General features: G+C 40.5%; 1 long non-coding RNA gene across 1 annotated transcript; it reads left to right on the top strand.

Annotated features, from left to right (window-relative positions):
• The first annotated feature begins 2,096 nt into the window (after positions 1–2,096).
• Positions 2,097–9,619, top strand: LOC134358640 (uncharacterized). Its single transcript, XR_010020914.1, has 3 exons — positions 2,097–2,177; positions 8,579–8,743; positions 9,444–9,619. It is a non-coding gene; the product is annotated as an uncharacterized LOC134358640 (long non-coding RNA).
• The last annotated feature ends 475 nt before the right edge of the window (positions 9,620–10,094 follow it).

Here is a 10,094-nt window from a genome sequence, read left to right on the forward strand (position 1 = left end):
ATCTATTTTAATGAAAGAAGTATCAGGAACAAGGGTCCTGAACTTAGAGCATGGGTTATTTCATGGAATTACAACATTATGGAGATCTGACTGTCACAAGAGCAGGAATGGCTGCTGGCTATTCCAAGGTTTCGATGTTTCCAAAGGGACAGGGAGGGAGGTAAAGGGATGGGGGAGCAGCATTGCTAATCAGGGACAGTACCACAGCCTCAAAGGGAGGATGTCATGGAAGGATTGTCAATTGAATAAGTGTGGATGGAAGTCAGCAACAGGAAGGGAGCAATCACTATAGTGCCCAGTAGCAACAGAAACACTGAGGTTCAGATTGGGAGACAGATTTTGGAAAGTGAAAAAACAGTTTTGTTGTCATGGGTGACTTCAACTTCCTTGGTACTGATTGGCACCTCTTCATGCAAAAGGATTAGATGGGGCAGTATTAGATATGTATCCAGGACGGATTCCAGATATAATATGTGGACTAACTGACTAAAAGGAAGGACATACTGGATCAAGTACGAGGCAGGTGAAGATCTCCCGGTGGGTGAGTATTTCAGAGATAGTAACCACAACTCTGACCTTTACCATAACCCTGGACAAGGATAGGAGCAGAAGGATGGAAAAGTATTTAACTGGAGGAAGGGGGAATTACGATGCTATGAGGCAGGAACTTGGGAGTGTAAATTAGGAATGGATGTATTCAGTGAAATGCTTAACTGGAATCTGAAAGTTAAGTAGGGAGCACTTGGATAGGGTTCTGGATAAGCTTATCCCATTGATAATACCATAGTTGAAGAAACCATAGTTGACAAAAGAGGTGAAGCATTTACTCTGGAAGAAGGAGAAGCATACTTAAGGTTTAGCAAGAAAGTATCAGATAGGGCTCTTGAGAATTATAAGGTAACCAGGAAGGAACTTAAGAAGCGATTTAGGAGAGCTAGAAGGAGGCATGATAAGGCCTTGGTGAGTAGGATTAAGAAAAAACCCCAGGAATTCCACAAACATGTGGAGAACAGGATTACTAGAGTGAAGGGAGAAACAATCAACAATAAAAGAAAAAAACATGCCTGTATTCAGAGGTGGTAGGGAGGTCCTTAATTAATATTTTACTTCAGTATTCACCAGTGAGAAGGGCCTTGAGGAATCTGACAACAGCATAGAACGGGCTGATATGCCAGAAAATGTTGATCTTAAAGAGGATGTGCAGGAACTTTTGTATAAGATGATGAGAGGCATTGATCCTGTGCCAGGGTTTTTTTTCCCCAGGGCTGAAATGGCTAACACAAGGGGTATAGTTTTAAGCTGCTTTGAAGTAGGTACAGAGGGGATGTCAGGGTTAAGTTTTTCACACAATGAGTGGTGGGTGTGTGGAATGCACTGCCGGTGATGGTGGTGGAGGCGGATACAGTAGGGTCGGATACAGTAGGGTATTTTTAGATGCACTTAGATAGGTACGTGGAACTTAGAAAAATAGCTGTAGGGTAATTCTAGGCAGTTACTGAACGGAGTAGGTTACATAATCGGCACAACATTGTGGGTCAAAGGGCCTTTAATGTGCTATGGATTTCTATGTTCGATTTTCTATTTGTCTTTCTTTGACTCTGCTAGAGCTGTGAAACAGCAACCCTTACCTTAACCCTAACTTTGCAACGGCGCAAAGCGCACCGCTGAAGCGTACTGGGTTCCACTGACCGCCTTACCACACGAGTCATGAGTCCGCCACAGTCAGCGCCAGGTGCTCGCTGCGGCCCCGGACCGGTTTAAACAGCGAGCGCCAATCATAGTGAGTTTACGTTTCACTTTTCCTCATGGAGACGAAGCAATTGAATGAGAGACTGGCAGCGCTCGCACGGGCAAGTTTTGGACTAGGGTGCGCGTCCTGTTAATCGAGTGAACCTTTGCAAAGTGACGGGGGACAGGGTTTATCGTCTTCCTGATGTGATCTCGTTTGTTTGCCACGTTGGTATTGGCAGTTCCTGGCAGCGGGATGCAGATTGAGTGCTGGTCAGTGTCCAGGTGAAGCCATCGGGAGGACGTGCAGATGCCTGGTCCGTACAATTTAATACGGGTATGCTTTCTGTGTCTTGGGGCCGTGACAAGTGAATTTCGAGTCAAAGTCTTTCGGATTGGGCTGGACAAGTGCTTTCTCGCTGGGAAGCTTTAACAGATTATCATTGTTGGTGAGTTCTTCGCGGACTGGACTGCATGGTCCTCTGCATATACTTCTCTCTTTCATGGTCCTCTGTGTCATTTCTCCCTAATCTAGGAGTCAGTAACGTCCCGTTAGTGGAGTAAACTCATGTAGCGAGCGATCACTTTATGGGGAAATATTACGATTCTGGGCTGGGCATTAGAAGAAGGCAACTATACCTGACCATGGTTGAATATTCGTGATTGCATAAAGTGAATGGGACATACCTGCATTTGGTATTCTTTCATAAGTGATTGAATATGTAAAGGCTGTGATCATTCTTTCCATTCTATAAAAATATTGCGTACTTTCTTCCTCCGTCTACATTTTTATCCAATATAGCTGGGAATCCCTGCATCTGTATGTGAACCGAAAATGGCTAAATTTGAGCAGTATATTTTTGAAGGGTAGAAACAAAGGAATGGTTTTTCTAAAATTTTTCATTTATTTCTACTTAAAATGCAATATGACAGAGCCAGAGTGTTGAATTAGTTGGATATTAATTAAGTCTTTTAGTAACTGAAAGACTTGTTTTTGACATTGGTCTTTTAAAATTATGCCATCTAGTTTTAAAAATCAATTTGAAAAATCTTAAATTTGAGCATTAGATAAGAGGACAAGCTTCCTCTAAAATTTCACTCCTTCTCCAATTTGAGTTGGAGTTTAAAGCGTATAATCTTGAATGGGGATATCTCTTACGTGAGTTTGAAATTAACCAATTAACATGTGAGTGGAAAAATTGAACCTTTCAATCAAATTATACCCGTTTAAAAATCCCAATTTTGTTTTGCTAGCAACTAACCTTGTTACCAAAAACAAGACAGTATTACTTTCTATATAACAAATCAGTTCAGCACTTCATCTGACTTAGGATGAATGTATTTAAAGAATGGTCTAATTTGACATCTAAAACGTTCAATACTACACCAAACATTTAACAAAATTCATAAAAAGTAGCCATGAAATCTTGAGTTTTCTTGCCCTATTTTCATGTGTTCCTTAATTTACACTTAATATGCTACCTTGAAGATTTTAACAGTTGTCTTGTTATTAATATATACTTAACAATATGACTTGCTATGAGCTGGTACAATAGTTCTGTCTTTTTTTAAAAAAAAACTGGGTTAGCTGGTCTGTAATTCCATTCTAACAATTCGTTTTCAGTTCCAGAATAGCAGAATGTTTGCACCTGTGTATATCAAGTTCGTAATTTCAGTCCTGATGATGGGTCTCTGCCTGAAACATTGACTCTTGACTGTTTTCTATAGATGCTGCCTGGTCTGCTGAGTTCCTCCAGCATTTTGCATGTGTTGCAGAATTGATTGCCAATTTACAACAATATGCACGGTAAATGTAGTTAACTTGAATGTGATTTACTTTCTCAGATCATTTGGGTTATATCCTCAGTACTACACCCCCAAGATTTGCACCACAGTGTGGTTACACAATTTCTGTAGATCACCAGGAAGGTTTACTTTGTGGTTCTGTTCTGAGCTGTCGTGTGCATATTCTAATAAGTAGCTGAGAGTGGTGAGGATTTTTTCCCTGCAGAAGATCCCAATGCAAAGATTTGTGACCTAATATGGAACAAAGTAGGAAGTATGTTCAATTACTTTATTACTTTAATTAACCAAGACCAAAATATTTATAAATCAGATGTTCAGCATCTGTCAAGAGTTTTGTCACTTAGATGTTCATTCTCGAAAGACTACTGACCAAATTGTTAGTGCAATAAGGAATCACAGCAATAAAATTGGCAGATAATGGGAACTGGAAAAAAATGGATGGCTGCACATTTAGGTTCAAAATGCTAGGATGCAATCTGCCATTTTAAGGTTATGTCCTATCTCTGCTGTGATCTGCAAGTTGTTTCTGCAAATATCATTCTCTACTAAAGTGGGAACAATACTGGTCAAATGATAGAGGTCCATTTAGAAATCGGATGGCAGAGGGGAAGAAGCTGTTCCTGAATTGCTGTGTGTGTGCTTTCAGGCTTCTGTACCTCCTTCCTGATGCTAACAATGAGAAGGGGCTTGGCTTAGCTGATAGGGGTCCTTTACAATGGGCGCCAGCTTTCTGCGGCACCACTCCTTGAAGATGTCCTGGATACTATGGAGGCTAGTACGCATGAAGGAGCTGTTTATATATACGACTGTAGGAGCAGAATTAGGCCATTTGGCCCATTGAGTCTGCTTCACCATTTGATTATGGCTGATTCAATTTTCCTCTCAGCCCCAATCTCTTGCCTTCTCCCCATATCCCTACAAACAAGTCAAGAATCCTCTGCCTTAAATAATCATAAAGACTTGGCCCTCACAGCTGTCTGTAGCAAAGAATTCCACAGATTCACCACTCTCTTGCTAAAGAATTTCCTCATCTCTGTTCTAACAGGACACCTCTCTATTTTGAGACTGTGTCCCCTGGTCTTTGACTCTCCCTCCATAGGAAATATCCTCTCCACATCCACTCTCTCAAGGCCTTTCACCATTCGACAGGTCTCAATAAGGTCACCTTCATTCTTCTTAGTTCTAGTGAATACAGCCCCAGAGCCATCAAATGCTCTTCATATGACAAGCTAGTAAATCCCGGAATCATTTTCAGGAACCTCTTTGAACTCTCTCCAGTTTCAGCACATCCTAAGATCAGGGGCACAAAATTGCTCACAATACTCGAAGTGAAGCCTCACCAATGCTTTATAAAGTTTCAACAGTTCACCCTTGCCTTTATACTCTAGTACTCTTGAAATGAATGCTAACATTGTGTTTGTCTTTCTCAATACAGACTCAACCTGCAAATTAAACTTTGGGGAGTCCTGCATATGGACTCACAAGTCCCTTTGTACCTCCACGCTTTTTTTTGTAGTATCTCTCCATTTAGAAAATAGTCACCCTTTAATTTTTTTCTACTAAAGTGCATGACCATACACTTCCTGACACTGTATTCCATTTGGCACTTTTTTGCCCATTCTCCTAATCTAAGTCCTTCTGGAGCCTCTCTACTTCCTCAAAATTACCTTCCCCTCCGCCTATCTTCAGATCAGCTGCAAATTTTGCAACAAAGCCATCAATTCCATCATCCAAATCATTGACATATAATGTAAAATGAATTGGTCCCAACACAGACCGCTGTAGAACACCACTATCCACTGGCAGCCAACCAGAAAAGGCTCCCTTTATTCTCACTCTTTGCCTCCTGCCAATCAGCCACTGCTTTATCCATGCCAGAATCTTTCCTATAGTACCATAGGCCCGTAGCTTGTTAAGCAGCCTCCTGTGTGACACCTTGTCAAAGATCTTCTGAAATTCTAAGTACACAATGTCAACCAATTCTCCTTTGTTTATCCTGCTTGTTATTCCTTCAAAGAATTCCAACAGATTTGTCAGGCAAGATTTTCCCTTGAGAAAACCATGCAGACTATGGCCTACTTTATCATGTGCCTCCCAGTACCCTGAGACCTCATCCTTAATAATCAACTCCAATATCGTTCCGACCACTGAGGTTGGGAGATTACACTGAGATAACTTGTATAATTAGTACAGAATCACATGAGTTAAAGATTATCAAGGGAGTAGAACTAATTCAGCAGGCAGTGAACTTGACCTTTGTCAAATGATCCCAGTGATTTTTATATATATATATAAATAAATTATTACTATAGCTATGATTACTTTTTATTATAAAAAGAAGATAGTATGCACACCATTGCTATCTGTAGGTTTTTCAAGTTGAACACAGTCCTAAACTGGAAATCCATCACTGATCCCCAGTTGGCCAATCCGTTTTATTGCTGGTTTGATAAGGATGAACAACATCTACCTCTTCTCGCTTTCTCTGATCCTGGTATGCTGATGCCTTATCTTTGCACCATCCACCACCCTTTTACAACCACTCCAATGTCACCATTTCCCTTCACCTCAGTCCCATTCATCACCTTCAGCCTCTTGCCCCCTCCCTCTATCCCACACTATTCTTTCTGTGAAGCAAGAAGACATTCGCAAACAATTCAGAAAACAGTACCCCATGAAAGTTGCAGGCCCTGATGGTGTCTCATCTGGTACTCTACGGCATTACGTGGAGCAGGTAGCACCTATCTTCTGAGATATTTAACACCTCCCTGCAATTATGCAGGATTCTAGACTGTTTTAAAGTTGCCACAGTTGTTCCAATTCCCAAGAAAGACAAGATTACTGGACGTAATGATTATAGGCCAGTGGCTCTGACTTCAGTAGATGTGAAACATTTGTACATCTGATGTTAGCCTACCTTAAGTCCACTATTGATCCTCTTCTTGATGCACTACCATTCGATTATAGAGAATATCATTCAGTTGAGGATGCAGTTAACTTGAGCCTTCATTACTTACTTATCCCACAACACCTATGTGAGGATTTTGTTTGTGGGTTTTGGATCCGTCCTCAACACTGTTGTTCCAGTGTTGCTCCACAGCTAGCTGTACCGTACAATATCTGTCAGATTATGTGCTCGTAACAACCTGGAGCTTATTGCTATCAAGACAGTGGAATTAAGGATTGACTTCTGACCACAGCCACCTACCTGCACCCCCCCCCCCCAGAAATTAATGGTCAGGTTGTGTCTGTGTCAAGTCATTAAAATTTCTGATGACTACGAATACCAGTACATTGAAATGGGACAAGCACATTACACTCATCACTAGGAACCCCATCAGAGATTGTTCTTCCTAGGCCAGCTTGGGAAGTACCCTGATGAATTTTTACTGACCTGTTACTGAGCTGTGACCATCTCAGTCGCCATTTGGTTTCCTACCACTCCCTCCCTCTCCAAGTCCAGGTTGTGGTTCATTCTGTGGACAGGATCATTGGCTGTCAGCTACCTCCCTTAAAAAAAAAACTGTTCATCGCCAGAGTGAAGACGAGCTGAAGAAATAACTGCTGACTCCACCCACCCTAGCAATCGCCTATTCACCAAATTGCCATCAAGTCCATCACCACCAGGACTACATATCTTCTGCGAAGCATCTTTACTTTAGCTATTCAGCTTCTCAACAGATCTCACTCAGGTGTAATACCCTACCTGTCTCTGCACAACATCTGTTTGGTTTTTTCTGTTCTCCTTGTTCTGTCATTAATTATTCAATCTGTGGTAAAGAAGGCAAATGCAATGCTGGCATTTTTTTCAAGGGGAGTAGAATGTAAAGTCTAGGAGATAATGCTGAGTCTTTACCAGACACTAGTCAGGCCGCACCTGGAGTATTGTCAACAGTTTTGGACCCCATAATTTCAGAAAGGATGTGTTGTCATTGGAGAGAGTCCAGAGGAGGTTCACGAGAATGATTCTGGGATTTAAGGGGTTAACATGTGAGGAGTGTTTGGCAGCTTTGGGTCTGTACTCACTAGCATTTAGAAGAATGTGAGGGGGGGGATCTCATTGAAACCTATTAAGTGTTGAACAGACTAGATAGGGTAGATGTGGAGAGGATGTTTCCTTTGGTGGGGATATCCAGAACTAGAGGGCACAGCCTCAAAATTGAGGGGTGACCTTTTAGAATAGAGGAAAGGAGGATTTTTTTCAGCTAAAGAGTAGTGAATCTGTGGAGTGCTCTGCCATAGACTGCCGTGGAGTTGATAGTTTTCTGATTGGTCAGGATATCTAAGGATATGGCAAGAAGGCAAGTGTATGGGGTCAAGTGGGATCTGGGATCAGCCATGATGGAATTGTGGAGTAGACTCGATGGGCTGAATGGCCTAATTCTGCGTTTGCGTCTTGTAGTCAATCTGTTCATATGTTCACATTTATTTAAGTTTGATTATTGATATTGTAGGTATGACCATTCTGTTAACTGTTGATTGTTCATGGCTGTTTGCAATATTGTAAATTATTGTTGCTAATGTTGTCTGTTATGGTAACTTTCTGTGTTTCATGCTTGGCACTGAAGCACAATCCTCAAGCAACTTTGGTCTATTACACATACTGGCAATAAAGTGATTCTGATTGTTGTGTCTAATTCCTGCACTCCCTAACAACAATACTGAGCACTTTCAGCAAGAGCACACCAGTTTAAGAATGCTCACAAGTTGGTAAACTGCAATAAATGTTGGCCACATCCAAATCCTGTACAACTTTTATATGAGATGCACTAATTTTCAATTACTTACATGTCTCTGTTCAAAGAAACATACCACCCATTAAAGAAGATTATGCTCAAGGTGCTTTAGCATTTCATGAAGTAGGATTTTTCATTTTTTTCTAACCTTGTGAAACACTAACTCCATTCCTATTCATCAAACCTAATATTTATCTGTGAAATGCCTCTTCCATTTTGATTTGGATTAAGGAGTGTATTGCAGTTGGATATCCTAATATTTGCCACATTATTTCAATTTGTTCCCATTCACCTGGTCTTTCCTACAGGCAACTGGTTGAGAAACTGGAATATGGCAAGTGGTATTTCACACCTCTAGTGGCAGAAAGAGCACAACTGTGAAAGAAGCCCACTAGTTAAACTATGGAATCAACACCATATCATGCATTTTGTTCCCTGATCCATATAACACAAAAGAGGCTGAAGTTGTTCTGGTGAGTTTATTAAAATTCCTACCCTTGCCCTGACTTCCCACTCCCACTGTATTTCTTATTCGTGAGATTGTCATACTTTGAATTATTCCCTTCTCTTGGGTCCAGAGTGTTCCCTTCTCTGTTATCAGATCAGCAAGCTTCTACAAACAGTATTGGAAGACTCTCTTAATTGACACTGTAGTAGCTTATCCTGGTGTGAAAAAACAAATGTTACATGTTCTATTAATTACAATTGACTCTACATTCCTGGTACTTAATTGGGCAGTTTCTATTTATAAACTGGACAGCTATCCTGTAATGATTGGTCTTGTATAATAGGTCTGAACAATAGTATCAGATTTTAAGATGTACCTATCTTCAGTCTGTGGTAGCACACTATCACTAATCTCAATTGGATGTGTGCATGTTAATCTAAAATCATTTAAACTATCATCAACAAAATCTTGCGCACAGTGCAAAGGCAAGTCTACTAATGACAAACCTGAAATGAAACCTAAATTCTGGACGTTCTTTGGTTATTCACCAACTGGAGAAACTTCCCACCATGAGAACGGCATTAAGCATTTTTGATAGCAACAATATTGGATTCTAGCCTATAATACTTGAGGAACTATCATTTAATCCTTGTCTGAAGTAATTTGGTAAATGGTAACTTTTAATCAGTTTGAAAAAACAAACCTGTGTTTTTTGCCCTTCCAAGATGGTACTGCATTCACTGATAACTTCATCTGGACACTATCAAGAGTCTTCTCTTCAGTTGTGACCAGTGCAATTCATCAGGACAACAGTGCTATGGAGCATCAAACTGGATCTAGGAGGAATGGCTCTTAAAATATTCTTTAGATTTAAAAATGATGCATTCCTTGTTAATTCCAATTGCAACACAGGATAGATACTACAAGGTTAGTTGAATTTAATTACTTTTGTCGGGATGGATGTCACATCAAGACTTTCTTCATTTAAATAAATGTATCTCATGAATATAGACAGGAGCTAAATCTTTTGCTGGATTTAAGAATACTGTAACTTCACAGCTAAAGCAAATTTTGTAAGCAATATCGTCTAATGGGAGGTATTTGGCATCGCTTTTGACATTTGTCGTGGGCTTGAGCTAGCAGTTTCAGTAGCACTGCTGATGTCTCCAGCAGTTTAACTTTCAGTAGATTTGCATACCAAGTTCAACATGACAGAAGAGTTGATGAGTTGAATAAGCAATCACTGTTGGGGGAATGGGGAATGGCAAATGACAAACCTACTGGAGGGTCTTTAAAGTCACTTGGTTCTAACAACTGAATTGTTTTTCAGAGCCACGTGGTGAATGGTCAGTATGGCATCAAGTATAGCATTAATC

This window comes from Mobula hypostoma, chromosome 2, assembly GCF_963921235.1.
Source record: "Mobula hypostoma chromosome 2, sMobHyp1.1, whole genome shotgun sequence".
NCBI classification, from domain to species: domain Eukaryota; kingdom Metazoa; phylum Chordata; class Chondrichthyes; order Myliobatiformes; family Myliobatidae; genus Mobula; species Mobula hypostoma.